This window comes from Vicia villosa, unplaced genomic scaffold, assembly GCF_029867415.1.
Source record: "Vicia villosa cultivar HV-30 ecotype Madison, WI unplaced genomic scaffold, Vvil1.0 ctg.000250F_1_1, whole genome shotgun sequence".
In the NCBI taxonomy this organism is placed as follows: domain Eukaryota; kingdom Viridiplantae; phylum Streptophyta; class Magnoliopsida; order Fabales; family Fabaceae; genus Vicia; species Vicia villosa.
The window spans coordinates 328,092-344,036 of NW_026705103.1; the positions used below are offsets into that span (position 1 = coordinate 328,092).

General features: G+C 37.1%; 1 long non-coding RNA gene across 1 annotated transcript; it reads right to left on the reverse strand.

The window, feature by feature from the left end:
* Nucleotides 1-12,433: 12,433 nt before the first annotated feature.
* LOC131625897 (uncharacterized) lies at nt 12,434-15,416 on the reverse strand. The gene is made up of 3 exons (XR_009290973.1): nt 14,451-15,416; nt 13,975-14,184; nt 12,434-12,720 (listed from the first exon to the last, which is right to left on the reverse strand). It is a non-coding gene; the product is annotated as an uncharacterized LOC131625897 (long non-coding RNA).
* Between the last annotated feature and the right edge of the window lie 529 nt (nt 15,417-15,945).

Here is a 15,945-nt window from a genome sequence, read left to right on the forward strand (position 1 = left end):
ATCAGCGAAGCATCGCAATAAACAACAAAGGATTCTGCCGGATTCGGCAAAATTAAGATAGGAGCACTCGTCAGCCTCTTCTTCAACTCTTGGAATCCCTCTTCGCATTTTGCATCCCAGATAAAAGTCTGACCCTTCCTGGTCAATTTAGTTAACGACAATGCTAACTTTGAAAAGCCTTCTATAAACTTTCTGTAGTAACCTGCAAGACCAAGAAAACTACGAATTTCCGACACTGATTTCGGAGCTTCCCACTGAGATACCGCTTCTATCTTCGTAGGATCAACAGCAATACCATTCTTAGAAATCACATGTCCAAGGAAACTAACCTCATTCAACCAAAATTTGCACTTTGACAATTTTGCGAAAAGTTTCTTCTCCTTCAATAATTCTAACATAGTTCTGAGATGTTCTGCATGCTCTTCTTCGTTCTTGGAGTATATCAAAATATCATCTATAAATACTACCACAAATTTATCAAGATAAGGATGGAAGATTCTATTCATATACTCCATAAAAACACCAGGTGCATTCGTAACTCCAAATGGCATCACCGAATATTCATAATGCCCATACCTTGTTCTAAACGCCGTTTTCTGAATGTCATCTTCTTTCACTCGAATTTGGTGATATCCAGACCTCAGATCAATTTTACTAAACACGCAAGCTCCAACCAACTGATCCATCAAGTCATCAATCCTCGGCAACGGATACCGATTCTTGATAGTAACTTTGTTTAATTGTCGGTAGTCTACACATAGTCTCATGGAACCCTCTTTCTTCTTTACCAACAATACCGGTGCACCCCACGGAGAAACACTCGGACGAATGAATTTCTTCTCAAGCAACTCCTCTAATTGCTTCTTCAACTCGGCCAACTCTGATGGTGACATACGATATGGTGCCATCGACACTGGACTAGTTCCCGGAATCAATTCAATAGTAAACTCTACTTCTCTTTCCGGTGGTAAGTCATTCACATCTTCAGGAAAAACTTCCGGAAATTCACACACTACTGGTAATTCACTACGCACCACCTTCTCTTTCAGGTCCATCATTGCGAACAACATGAACACTGCCGCACCGTCCTTAATGGCTTCTTTCACTTGTCTAGCCGTCATGTTCAGATCATCAGTATTAACAGCTTCGGGAAAGATTACCGTCTTCGTAAAACAGTTAATATGAACACGATTGAATTCCAACCAGTTCATTCCCAGGATAACATCGAGTTGTTTCAATGGAAGACACACTAAGTCCATTCCAAATTCTCTACCAAAAACATCAACAGGACAATTCAAACAAGCAGATGAAGTAGTTACTGAACCCGACGCAGGAGTGTCAATAACCATGCTTCCATTTATTTCAGATATTTCTAAATTCAACCTTTTAGCGCAATCCAAGGAAATAAAAGAATGAGTTGCTCCAGTATCAATAATTGCAACCAAAGGTGTGCCATGAATGAAACACGTACCTTTAATTAGTCTATCCTCTGGAGTAGTCTCTGTCCCAGACAAGGCAAAAACTTTTCCTCCAGCTTGATTCTTCTTCGGTTTAGGACACTGTGGGCTAATGTGGCCCTCTTCACCACAATTGTAACAAGTCACAGTCTTCTTCTTACAATCAGCGGCAACATGACCCACCTCTTCACACTTGAAGCACTTCTTCTGGTTCAGCTTGCACTCATTCCTACGGTGACCGACCTCACCACAGGTATAGCACCTGACAAAAGCACTGGAGTCTCCCCCACTAGGCCTCTTCCAACCACCAATCTTTGGATTACCTCTACCATACGGTTTTCCTTTTTCCATAGGCTTCTTACCCTTCCTGTCAACTAACTCGCGAGAGTGAGATGACTTCAGCTTAAGGTTATCTTCTTCAAAGATCCTGCTACAGTCTACCAAATCAACAAATCTCCGAATCCTCTGGTACCTGATTCCCTGCTTAATCTCATCACGGAGACCGTTCTCAAATTTGATGCACTTCGAGAATTCACTAGCTTCATCGTTGTTGTAGTGAACGTAGTACTTTGCCAACTCAACGAACTTCGAAGCATATTCTGGCACTATCATATTACCTTGAACCAAGTCCAGAAATTCAATTTCCTTTCGGCCTCGCACGTCCTCAGGAAAGTGCCTTCTCAAAAACTCTCTTTTGAACACAGGCCAAGAAATACCCACATCATCAGCCTCTAGTTCAGCTCTGGTCGCCATCCACCAGTCATCAGCTTCTTCGGATAACATATGCGTACCATACCTCACCTTCAGATTTTCAGCACAATCAATGACTCTGAAAATCCGTTCGATCTCTTTCAGCCACTTCTGAGCACCTTCAGGATCATGCGTACCCTTGAACAACGGAGGATTGTTCCTCTGAAAATTCCCCAGTTGCCTGTCAGCACCGATCCCTGCCCCTCCAGCATTTCCTCCCAGCACACCAGCAATCATGCCCAGAGCCTCAGCGATAGCATCATCGTTTCTTCCTCCTCTTCCAGCCATTGCTCTGCTTAAATCACAATTAATTTAATCAGAACAAAAGTATCGACAAGTCAGTTAGTACGAGTCGCATACACAGGAAAGACTGACACTAAGACTCTGGTCACAACGACCGACTATGCTCTGATACCACTATTGTAACACCCTTCTAAACCCCACGGCAAATTAAATAAAGTTATTCAGAGTACATGAAATAAGGGTGCCACAATTTCAAAATAAATTAAAACATCATTCAGTCATGTCATGCATTCACTGAGGCAATTCTTATTAATCAAAACAATTCATGTCAACACAGCGGAAATAGTTCAACAGATTAAGTTTAACATTTTCAAACCAATCCTTCAACATAAAAACAAACTAGAGTTATCAAAATTTAAACTCTAAACGTTCGCGTCCCCAGTGTTACAACTATCAGAGCATGACACCTGACGCTAACCAAACTACTGACTCATGAGCTAATCCTCACCGAGTCGAATAGCCGCTATCCTCAATCTGAAAATGACAACACGTAAGGGTGAGTCTTCATCATAATTAACAAATGTTATAAGGCTATAAGGCAATAACACATCATAGCTGTATTGTTCACCCAATTGTTTCACAAACAGACATTCAGACAAGTTTCATCATCACAAAGCAATCAACCAACATCATCAATATTTATAACACTGGAATGCATCCAATCATGTTATAAAAGTCATGCATATGAATGCAACTGACACTATGCATGTGGTACCAACATCATCAATGGGAATAACCCATGACCGATCCAACATCATCAAGATACGGCCCTGCCGGCACAGATTCCACACAATGGGAATCATGCCCTTCACTGATCCAACACACCCTTATGGATACAGTATCACCAATGAACATGAATGAATGCAAACATATATGAACATACTTATACCATCGTCAAGTCTATGAGTAACATCGTCAAAATACCCATTTCATCATAATCATCATCATCATCAAGCATGTTTACATATATATGCATCATTCAATCATAATCACATCATTAATCATCACATAGATTATTAATAAGGTTCGTTTAGCTCAAAACGGCACGCGAAACGGACCAACGGTTCAAAAGTTATGCATTTTACAAAATTCTGCATTTTCAAAAACCTTCAGTGGTAATCGGTTACCCAAAGGCCAGTAACCGGTTACCCTGACTCACGAAACACATCCCCCTGGTTTTTGTATGGGTAATCGGTTACCCTGTTTTCAGTAATCGATTACCGACTTCCAGAAAATACATCCCCCTGTTTTTTGTATGGGTAATCGGTTACCCTGCTTTCAGTAACCGATTACCGACTCCCAGCCAGCAATATTTTCCTTTTTACACTGCAGTAATCGGTTACCCTGCTCTCAGTAATCGGTTACTGCGTACCTGCAACCCCAAATTCTGCAGAAAACAACATTCCAACCATTCCCAACTCATTTCAATTACACCAATTCGAATAATAGGAAATGAAATGCACACATACCACGAAATACACATCACAATACATCAATTTCACATCAAACAAAGCCATGATCACACAATATCATAGATTTCATGCACAAGATCAATTATCATACAATTTGATTCAATCCCTAAACCTATCATATGACTCAATTGACCCGAATCCTACATCTACTCAATATTATTAACCCCTAACCCGATAATAGATGATAATCAGAGAAGTCTCCCCTTACCTTAGTCAAATCCTTGAGTGGGTCTTCTCCCTCTTGTTTCTCTTTCACGTTCTTCAGCTCCTCTTCTCACAACTTCTTGTTTTTCACGTTCTAACTCTTTTCCCTCTTGTTTTTTTCCTTATTTCATGAAAACATAAAATTAGAGATGGACTCCTTTACACTTACACCCCCATATTACTAATTCCACCATAAGGCCCAACAACTTAACATTTTATATTTCTTTCCACATAATTCCAATCAAATGCTAATCCAAATTAATTAATTTAAAATTAATTTAAACTAATTAAATTAGAAATTTTGGGATGTTACAAAAGGCACTTAATTTGTATATTGTATTTTCTGCCATGGTTAGTAATTTAGGGAGTGCAACTTTGAACTTAAATTAGAATCACTTAATTATTATAAGATAATATATTTTGAACTAATCACGTGATTGATGCACACACGCACACTTTTGGGGTAACCTCTTTGCTGCCTGTTGCCTTGTTACCTTGTGTTTTTTGCAGAATAGCCATGTCCCTCGAATACGAGGATACCTCAGCCATGTTTCCTCGATAAATACAAAGGTCATACGACCCTAATGATGCTGCCTTCGATACGCTAATATGACCTCGACCCTCGGAAGTTGCCTACGAAAGGCTGAGGTATCCTCTGGCTGCCTACGAAAAGGCTATTCTGGTTCTTCCCTTAGACTACCTGCCTCTCTATGGCATGGGACAGTCTTATGGCAAATGAACTCTCGATGACCCTTCAACCTCCAAATGAAAGGCTTCCTGCCCTCTTATGTCAAGGATAGACCCTTTCACCCTGAAAGGCTAAAAGAACTGTTTTCTACATTATTAAGGTAATTGCCCTAATTGCCTTGCTCTGGCTAAAACTTTTTTCATATTCTTTCTCATAAACCTTCAAATTGGATACGCTCATTTACGAGCTAAAGTCCATATTCACTTCTTTTACATTTCTGAACGAAAAAAGAGCAAAGCAATTAAGAGCCCATGGAAAACCATGGATGTAAAGGGTGCCTTACACCTTCCCTTTGCATAATTACCCCCCGAACTCAGTTTTCTTTAAAAAGGTTTTTTCCTGTTCTTTTAGCCTTTCTGATTAATTTGGATAAAATAAAAGTCGGTGGCGACTCTTGCTTAACCGCGACATTTTGATAAAAAGTCAGTTCACCGTATTACAGAACTGGCGACTCTGCTGGGGATTTTTCGATAAAAAGAGGGGTTACCTTAAAAGTTTAGGATCACTTAATTGTATTCTACTGTTTGCTTTGCTTGCTGTATTTTTCAGGGCTGTTTTGGGAATTAACTGAAGGACGAATCCTACACTCGGATTCAAGTACATCTAAGATAGGAAGTGACATAGTCATGGCGACCTCCTTCATGTATGTGGAGGATTAGTCAATATGAGAGTTCACGCTTAAGTTAGGCCTCTATGGGTGTTTGCATGCTTCTCTTGTATGAGGGAGGTTCGTGCGGATGTCCGTGGGTGAGTCGGAGCTTAAGGACCTTTAGTAACCTTTAACCCATCCTGACTTTTAGGAACGTAGTGGGGGAACTACTCTTGATGTATGTTGAGAGCATAGTCGCTACCCGATACTACAATTCAGATAGGTTCTTTCTCAAAGTATCATTGCATGGTATGTATGTATCATGTTCGAGGGCACTTTAAGAGGGCTGACAATTCTGAGTCACTTGGTAGAACCCGTTGCTGAAATTTCCTTATCCATAGAAATACCCTTGGGAAGGACACCTGCTCAGACTCCATGCAAGCCTTAAGCCAAAACTTGTGTGACTTGTGTGACTTGTTTGTGTTTGTTACTAACCTTCGTTTCCTTGCAGGTTTTGTTGAAAGGACTTGCTTGTCCTTACCATCTCACACTAAGTCTAACGAACTGCGTTCGCATAACATCATGGCATCATGACATCATAAACATCACATGTTAACTAACCCTTTCAAGGATCTTAGGAATTTAGGGCGCATAATTTCAGGTGCTCTTATCAAGGACTAAATTCTCATCAAGGGGCAAGAGGATTTATTTTCCTCTAGCCATATACTTTCAAATTCAGAAGTATCCCGAATCAGAGGCGATGACCCACTCGACATGGCGAGCTTGATTCTCAAAGAAAGACGTTCAAAGACAAAATTCAGATTTCTTCAGACAAAGACGCGACCAAATCATTTTCTAATGTTGCTAACTAAATTCCCAAAGATCCTTGAAAACATTGCATTTGCATTCATAACATCGCATGACAAGTTTCTTACAATAGATCTCTCATCCGACCTCGCTGTTTATTTCAGCAAGAAAATGGATCTCGAACAATCAGTTAAGGATCTCCAAGCTCAAAACACTGAGTTCCAAGCCTTGATTCTGAATTTGTCCAAGGGGCAAGAAGAGCTGAAAGATATACTGACTAAAAAGAAGAAGAAGAAGGCTAAGAAGACTCAGGTGAAAAAGCTTAGACCGATCTTGCAACTCAGGAATGCTGAAACCTCTGAAGACACTGATGAGGATGAGCAAGATGATGATGCTAGTATCAAAACTAAGGCAAAAAGTAACCATGATTCTGCCAAACCCTCTGAAGAAGAAGAGGACTATCACCATGAGGATGAACATCCTGATGACAAATACAAGTTGCTGGAGGAACGTTTGAAAGCCATGGAAATTCAGAAGGTACCTGGACTGGATTTTGAAGATCTAGGACTCATCTCTGGAGTTGTTATACCTCCGAAATTCAAAATTCCAATTTTTGCAAAATATGATGGAGTCTCTTGTCCTAAGCTGCACTTGAGGTCTTATGTAAGGAAGATTCAACCTCATACTACCGATATGAAGCTATGGATCCACTTTTTCCGAGAAAGCTTATCTGGAACTCAACTCGAATGGTACTATCAACTGGAAAGTACCAACATCCGTACCTGGGAAGATTTGGTTGTTTCTTTTTATCAGCAATACCAATACAACGCTGATCTCGCACCAACTCGCATGCAACTACAAAGCATGTCTATGGGACCCGAGAAAAGTTTCAAGGAGTATGCTCAAAAATGGAGAGATCTAGCTGGAAGAGTCAAACCCTCCTTAGCTGATAGAGAATTGGTCGATATGTTTATAAGTACACTGACTGGTCCTTTATATAGTCATTTGCTGGGAAGTTCATCATCTGGATTCACTGAACTCATACTGATTGGGGAACTTGTCAAGAGTGGCATTCGAAGTGGTAAGATTCAAGTTGCTAAATCCTCAGGTACTACAAAGAAGCATTTCAATGGGAGGTCAGATTCCAATGCTATGTATGGACAGAAAAGGATAAGCCATGATCAATCTATTGGGGCAGTTTTGAGCTCCACACCGGCGCCTCAACAAGGTCGTCAAAACAAACAAGTTACACCCAGACGTCAATTCGCAAAGATCAATATGTCGCTAGCTCAAGCTTTACAACATCTGCTAAAGGCAAATTTGATCACTCTAAGGGATCCTCCTAAGAACCCTAACACCTCTGCTCCTAGTTACAAGCCTAATGCGAGGTGCGCATATCATTCTAACAGTCCTGGACATGACACAGAAAATTGTTGGCCGTTGAAGAATAAGATCCAAGATATGATCGACGCTGGTAAAATTGAGTTCGACCCTCCTGCAACTCCTAATGTGATCACTGCTCCCATGCCTAATCACAACAAGATTGCTAATGCGGTGGATGGCTAGAAGGGTGGACTTTAAGATCATTAGTTTTACTTTCTGTTGCAATTTCTTTTTTCTGTTTGTTTAAACATTCGACTTATGATAGACATTATCTGTTTTAATAATCATCATCAGTGCATTGCATATGTTTGTCTTGAATAAATTATTTCGCTATCACTCATTTTAAATTGCTTATTTACTTTGCATATGTTTTGTGTTTAGTCAACTCCTGCTAAGCTGTAAGCCTTTTGAGGGAGGATGACGAAAACGATACCGCAACCTCATACAGTAAGCTTTTGAGCGGACTGTGCTGACGATGTATAGGCATTGTTTCAATTCCTAAACAATGGAGATATAAGGATGATAATCCCTCGTCAACCCCTTTGAGCCTAAGAAGTAGAAGTTTCTTTCTTGTACTAATTAAAACCCTTGATCATAACCTGGGGCAGGGTAATTCTCAGCTAATTTGGCTGTGCATTCTATTTTAAGAGAATCATTCAGTACACCTTTCAACAAAGGTTTCAAACACAAACGTTCATCCGCACACATCAAAGAAGTGTTGGAGATGTCAATCAAAAGCCAATGATGGTTCATCAATCATTAAGCAAGGCAGTCAATATCTTTCAAAAAAAAATGAAAAAACATATATATACAGAAAAGCCTGCTAAGTCAAAAATAAAAAAGAAGGCTTAGGCAAAAATCAAGGCATCCCGCTGACTGTAAGCTCAAAACGGACAGTTCAGGCAAAAGTTAGGGATATCAAAAAGATGGAAAAGAGAAGTCAATAAATTCCTGAACAAAACAATGTTGTGTCTACCAAAAGGAAGAAGTGACTGCCATCTCAAAAGTTCTCTTTGCTTATGAACTATCACCATTATCAAAGGTGCAGATCCAAAAGTCTCTTGGAACCTGAATGCATAAGTTGAATTAACTGAGTTTAGGACTGAAGATCATCACGAAGAGGGGTGGGTACAATCAAATTTTGAGCCATTATCCTTTGTTTCTTAAACCGTGAACCAAGCCACGTTACAACCCTTGAAAGTCCTAATTGAAGCATGGTTAGTTCAAAAGCGTACTGTCACCAAAAAGGTATCCCGACTCCTTAAGGTTTACGAAAATGCTGAGTCGATATTTCGCTTCTACAAAAATAGCATGTTTTTACAAATATCACGTTTTTACATCTCTTGTTTTAATGTTTTTTCAAAAACTCAAGACAAACGTATGCATTGCATCTCATGAGTTCATTATTAAACATATTCTGCTACATAATTTCAAAAGTTAGCATCAGAATGAATTTGCACAGGGTATGGATAATGATTCAAAGTTATCCCGACCAGCACAGATTACTCAAAAAAGCAATGTCTCCTACATATACAAGGGGCATGGCACGTTTTGCCCAATCAATCTGGGGCAATCCAGTCAAGATTCCAAGAATCTCTCAAATTCCAAATAGCCAGAGGCATATATCCCAAGTGGATTTCAAATTATTTCCCGATCAATCTGGGGCAATCAAGTCAAGATTCCGAGAATCTCTCAGGATGCCAAAACAATCAGGGGCACCATCCTAAGTTTACCATTACTAGGGGCATGTTGCCCATAGTGCACATCTCATAAAGTCCTCGCGAGGCGAATCTTCCCAAAGTTCCTACTAGCAAGGACAAATCTATGCGAGTCCAGTTGATACTTCGATCAATATTCATTGGCATGTTCTAATCAACACAAATCCCGGAATGGCAAGTGCTATAATCACTGGGGGCAATGTTCAAGGCATCCATGTTTCTCCACAGAGTCAACTTCACAAGATCATATCCCCACAAAGTAATCACCAAAGAAGATATCCTCAAACGTACTCATCCAACAAAAGACATAGCTCCTCAACAGTTCACATCTTTGACATCGTCGGTTCCCCGACCTGCTTCTCTTCTCCAAACATGGTTTGTTAATATCTCTAATCCCCAGTCAGGGTACATCAAGTTACTGATCATCCCCAAGAAGAAATCATAAATCCCCAGCTGTGTATCTTCAAAACAAGATCAGGCATTAGAGTCGCAATGACCTAGAGATTTATTTTCTCAATCAAGATATTTCAAAATAGCATAAATCATGTTCATACATCATATATCATAGTTAATTCATAACATACATACGTCTCATGGCATATGCATACACTCTCATTCATTTCAAAAAATTACGATACATGCATCACGACATTGCATAAAACTAATGCTTCTTTTGCAGTCTACTTCTACAATCAAATAAACATTATCTTCCAGATGTAGCGCAGAGATAATCAAGTCAACGATTTAATTCTGACGCTCATTCTAGACAGAGATTTAATTCTGGTAACTTAATTTTGGATATTCTCCAGAGATAGTTTAGAGATAATCAAGATTTAATTCTGATACTTAGTTCAGGGTATTCTCCAGAGATAGTTCAGAAATGATCAAGACAGAGATTTAATTCTGATAACTTAATTTTGGATATTCTCCAGAGATAGTTCAGAGATAATCAAGATTTAATTCTGATACTTAGTTCAGGGTATTCTCCAGAGATAGTTCAGAAATGATCAAGACAGAGATTTAATTCTGATAACTTAATTTTGGATATTCTCCAGAGATAGTTCAGAGATAATCAAGGTTTAATTCTGATACTTAGTTCAGGGTATTCTCCAGAGATAGTTCAGAAATGATCAAGACAGAGACTTAATTCTGATAACTTAAATTTTGGATATTCTCCAGAGATAGTTCAGAAATTATCAAAACAGAGATTTAGTTCTGATACTTAGTTTCGGGTATTCTCCAGAGATAGTTCAGAGATAATCAAGAGACATTCAAAGATCTAGTTCAGTTACTACGAACGGTGCTGACATGGTCAATCTCCAACAAATATAAAGGATTAGTCTAACGCACGACTTATCTTTCAGCCTAACGCACGGTTTTCCAAACATCTACGGATGCAAATTAGATCTGATCTGACGTACGACACATCCTTCAGCCTAATGCACGGCCTTCCAGACATCTGTTGATGCAATCTAGACCCAGTCTAACGTACGACTCATCCTAAGTATATTCTTCAGATACGGTCTAGCGTACGACGTATTCTGACTCTCAAGTATATCAAGCTGGATGGCATCTTTAAGCCCATCTCAATCATACATCTTTTCAAAACACCTGGATGGCATCTCTAAGCCCATATCTGAAAAAGTCCCTTCACCATCAGCAAGGGCAAATTTCTTGGTATTCTAGTGTTCAATCCTCTTCCACCTTCAGATTCCAATTGACACACAGGCCAATCTACATCTTCAGGTTTAAGAAGATTGAACAGGGGCAGCTGTGATACCCCAAAATTTGCCCTCATATATTTATGAATGCCATTTTATTTCGAATAAATGAATTGGCACAGTTGGTAAGAACTTAAGCGTGAAGGGCATAATAGCGCGTGGTCCCGTGTTCGAATCCCACTGCTAACATTTTTTCTTCTTTAATTTATTTTTAACATTATTTCACTTTTTATTCAAAAAATCACAAAAAAATTGTTTTTTTAATATTTAAATATTATTTTTCGTATTTATTTATTTATTTTTTAAAAAAAAATTGTTTTTTTACTTTATTCACTTTATATTAAAAAAAAAAAATAGGCAAAGAATCACAAAAATAAGATTTGAAAAGATTTTTGTTCAACTCTTTTAGTTTTTAAAAATAGTTTAATTTGATTGATTAAAATAGTCACACAAATCAAAATCAATTTAATTGAATTATGGATTTTTGAGTATCTTGATTGATCAAATTAATTTATTTTCCTTTTCAAATAACCTAATTTTTCCTATAAATATAACTAACAAAATCCTCCCAAGGGGACCCTAATTTTTCGAACCCTTATTCCACTCTCTCTCTAACGTAGCAGTCTGCCACCAAAATCTAACAAATTCACGAACCCTTATTTCGCCACAAAAATTTCACCTACACAGTGAACCTCTCATTCATAGTAGGGGTGTTCGTGGTTCATGAACTGAACTGAACCGAACCATATTAGTGGTTCAGTGCAGTTTTTAAAAACTGCTTTAACAAAAAATGGATAATCTGTTAATTCAATTACAATTCAGTTTAGAACCAGTTTAGAACCGGTTCAGAGTTTTAAACCAGTTTAATTTATATAACCAATTTAAAACAAATTTTTTGAAAGAATTGGATTATCTTTTAACCAAATTTCAAACTGCTTTTATCATATATTATAAAACCAGTTTTTTGTGGTTTTTTTAATAAAATTGGATACAAATCTGGATTTTTTTATTAAAAATTTGGTTATTATGGCAGTTTTAACTCTTAATTTGATTAAAATTATTATTTCTTAAACAACAATTAACTATAAAAAACAAATAATGATATGCTATTGTTGAATTAGAACTAATTCTATATATATATATATATATATATATATATATATATATATATATATATATATATATATATATATATATATATATATATATATATATATATATATATATATACTCAAAATGCAGCCCAATTAAATTGTACAAGTATATTCACTTGAACTTTTATCTAAACTAAATTATAAACGGCATAATGTTGAGTCATATATGCTAAAGTGAAACATCATTCAAAGCAAAGCCATCACAAGAACATGAAGAAATTGCAAAAATTACACAAAAAAGAACAGTTAACTCCAGATCTTTGACTTACTGAAAATCATTATCCTAAACCTTCCTAGACCTATTCCACAAGTGGACCAAAAACTTTGTCTTCATGTCCAAGCAATCTCCAAGTTTTCTCCATTTTGGCCTTGTTAAACTTAACTTCATGCTACCAAACTATTTCACCTACAAACCTGCATAAGTCATGCAAACCAGTTCAAAGTCATAATAACACACAATGAAGACAATTCAAATCCAATGATCGTATCAGAAATACATGTTCAGAATTGAACCAAACGAGCCATGTGCAATTCAAACACTTTCAATTTCAGTCACAAAAAGTCAGTTTCAAACTTCTAACCAAAGGGTTATACATTCATTCACATCAGAAACACATGTTCAGAACAGAGCCATAATACACATCTTATGCTGCTGGGAATTATGAGTTTGGAGATCTACACAATAACATTAAAACCGATAACAGCACTGTCATAAATCTTGAAACATTAAAAGCAATCACAACATTCTACAAATCAGATAACAGTTCTACAAACCCTTGCAAGATAGCTCTGATGATAAAATTCTAGTGAAACAAGAAATTCGGCCCTACATCTATACATACAAAAACAAGAAATTCGAATACAATCATACAAAAGCCATTTCAATCATACAAAAGCCATTACAAGCATTCAAAATAAAGGACTTAATTTCCCCAAATAGTATAGGCACCTAAAGATTAATTTTAACCTTTATTGGTAAATTGGATAAACAGGGCATGGTTTCTAAAACAACTTGAATGAAATCCTAAGAAAAACTCAAGAATAGTTATAGAAAAGAGCTTTCAGTATTTCAAGGGCAGCATCTAAGTTGTTCACCCATAAAAAAAGAGATTATCAATGTTCCTTGTCCTTCTATATTGACATCAGATTTATAATTACAAAAACTACAGACAGTTATCATTAAAAGTTGACAATGTTAATTTCAATCATTTATTCTTTTCGAAATATAATATCTAGGGTAATGAAAGAGAATCACTTGTGTACCCTTTACATTTACAATGGGATATACCTTGGACTAAGGCATATTTTCATATTTAGGTATCTAGGAGTGTTAGATAAGTCAGTTTATAGTTTACATAACTAGCTTGTAATTTAGGCATGTGCTAGAATTAGTGTCAGCTGTTGTAATTGTCCTAACAAAATGCTTAGCTAGCTGTAACTGCCATAAGAGAATTAGCTGATGATGGCATCATAACAGAACACAATGTAAAACTCTATCTCTCAATCAATAGAATTTTGATTTTCCTTTCAATTCAGTTTCGCGTTAACCTAAAGACAATACACTAAATCAACTCAGACCTGTGACCACTACCATCCTCACTATCACAAGACTCTAACATTGATTATTTCAATTCAAAGTGAAATTGAGAGCATAGATAGCAAGTTTACCTCAAAAAGAGTCGAGAGAAGAGTTTGAACGAAGAAGATCGGAATAGAGAAGGTGAAATCGGGTGAAATCGTTGAAATCAAAATTGAGAGTAGAGTAATCTCAGTCCTCTAGCTACTATAGCAACCGCCGCAGCCTCCGCAATCAAAGTCACTCGTCGGCGTAGAAACCACCACCAAAGAACCTCTCAGAAAAGCTTGAATCCCTTGCCACTGCAAAATCCAAAATGCACTCAAATCAGAAAATGAATCATAAACGAAAATCGAATATGAAGGTTACATTGAAAGTGAGTGAAAATGAATAACGTGAAGGTGAAATCGAAAATCGAAATCCAACGAAAATCGAAATCAATTGAAATCAATAACGTGAAGGTGAAATGAAATCAATCGAAATCGAAATCCAACGAAAATGAATAACATGAAGGTGAAATCGAAATCCAACGAAAATGAATAACGTGAAGGTGAAATCGAAATCGAACCTGAAGAAAATTGAAATTGAAGAAAATTGAAATTGAAGCTTAGTGTGAGTTAGAGAGAAACTTGAGATTTTAGGGTTCCCATTTCACATTTTGGGGAAGAACAACGTGTAAAAAATTGAAAATGTTGTTGTAATTAAAATGTTTATTAGATTTGTTAAATTTATTGAATTTGTTAAATAATATTAATTACATTTTTGATAAAATTGTGGAAACAATTTATAACAGTTTAAATTGGTTAAAATAAACAATTCAATTCATTAACCATTTAAATGGTTTAAGTTTTTTATGGTTCAGTTCAATTCAGATAAGATATTTGGTTCAGTTAACCAAATTTTTGAACACCCCTAATTCATAGCCCGCGTTGTTACACTGCAAACCTTGGTTCTCATTGTCTTAAACATACACCTTGCACATTCAAACCAAACAAACACACTTTGTTTTGCAGGAAAAATAGAAAAAAGAGAGAACAAAGATCCGATGCAAAAGCCGCTCGAAACCGCCATGGCACACGACATCACCGTCCATATGCACAAGCCGCAGACTCACCGGAAAGCTGGATCACCGCCGCAACAGCTGCACAAACACTGTTAGTTCACCTATAGTTCCGACCAGTCAAATCTCCCTCCGCCGTCAACAAATCGCGGCCGGGAAACACCACGCCAACATCAAATCGCGGAACCTTCATCATTTCAATCAACGAAAGCGGCCGAGGCAGCACCCAGCATCCACGACTCCGACACCTCCAACCATCGGCCGATTCTCCCTCCGCAACGACAACCAAACGAAGATTACACCAATACCAGCCGTGATTCACACCGTGATTCTGAAGAACTCCGCGTCGCTCCATCCCATGTTGTTTGACATTTACAGTAAAAAAGAAAGGGGTTTGAATTTTTATGAGAGTCCTGCAAGTTGTATTGATGGACTGATAAACCTGGAAAAGAAGAGCTATAAAGCTGATTTGGCATTTTGGGTCACGTACAATGTGATAAGGTTCTATCCGTTTTTATTTTAATATTTCACTATGTGCCACATGTCCTTTTTGTGTTGTTTAAGGATGGATATTTGAAAAGCCAACAACGATTTTAATTTTTTTTTCATTCCTGATTACTAAGATAGAAAGAGAGGCACGTCCATTTGTTTACTTAATCTTAATCTATTGTATTTAGATTTTCCTTTTGGTAAACTTAATTTATTTTCTTCATATCTAATTGTTTCAATATGTAAGTTCATCTTTTAACTCTAATAAAGAAAAACAGGAAGAAACTATATTATACTTTTAATAGAACAAGAGGCGTGTTGGTACTGTTTTTAAAGGAGAGATATCATTTAGTTTTTCCCTTTTCTTTACTACAGCATGTTATTATTTCTTTTGTCTATTTTGTTGACATATTAGTCATAGTTAGTGGAAAGTGCATGTTATAAAAATTATTAACTAAAATAAAATGCATATTATATTTATTTTATCATGATTTGTTTTGTTAGTAAATAACTT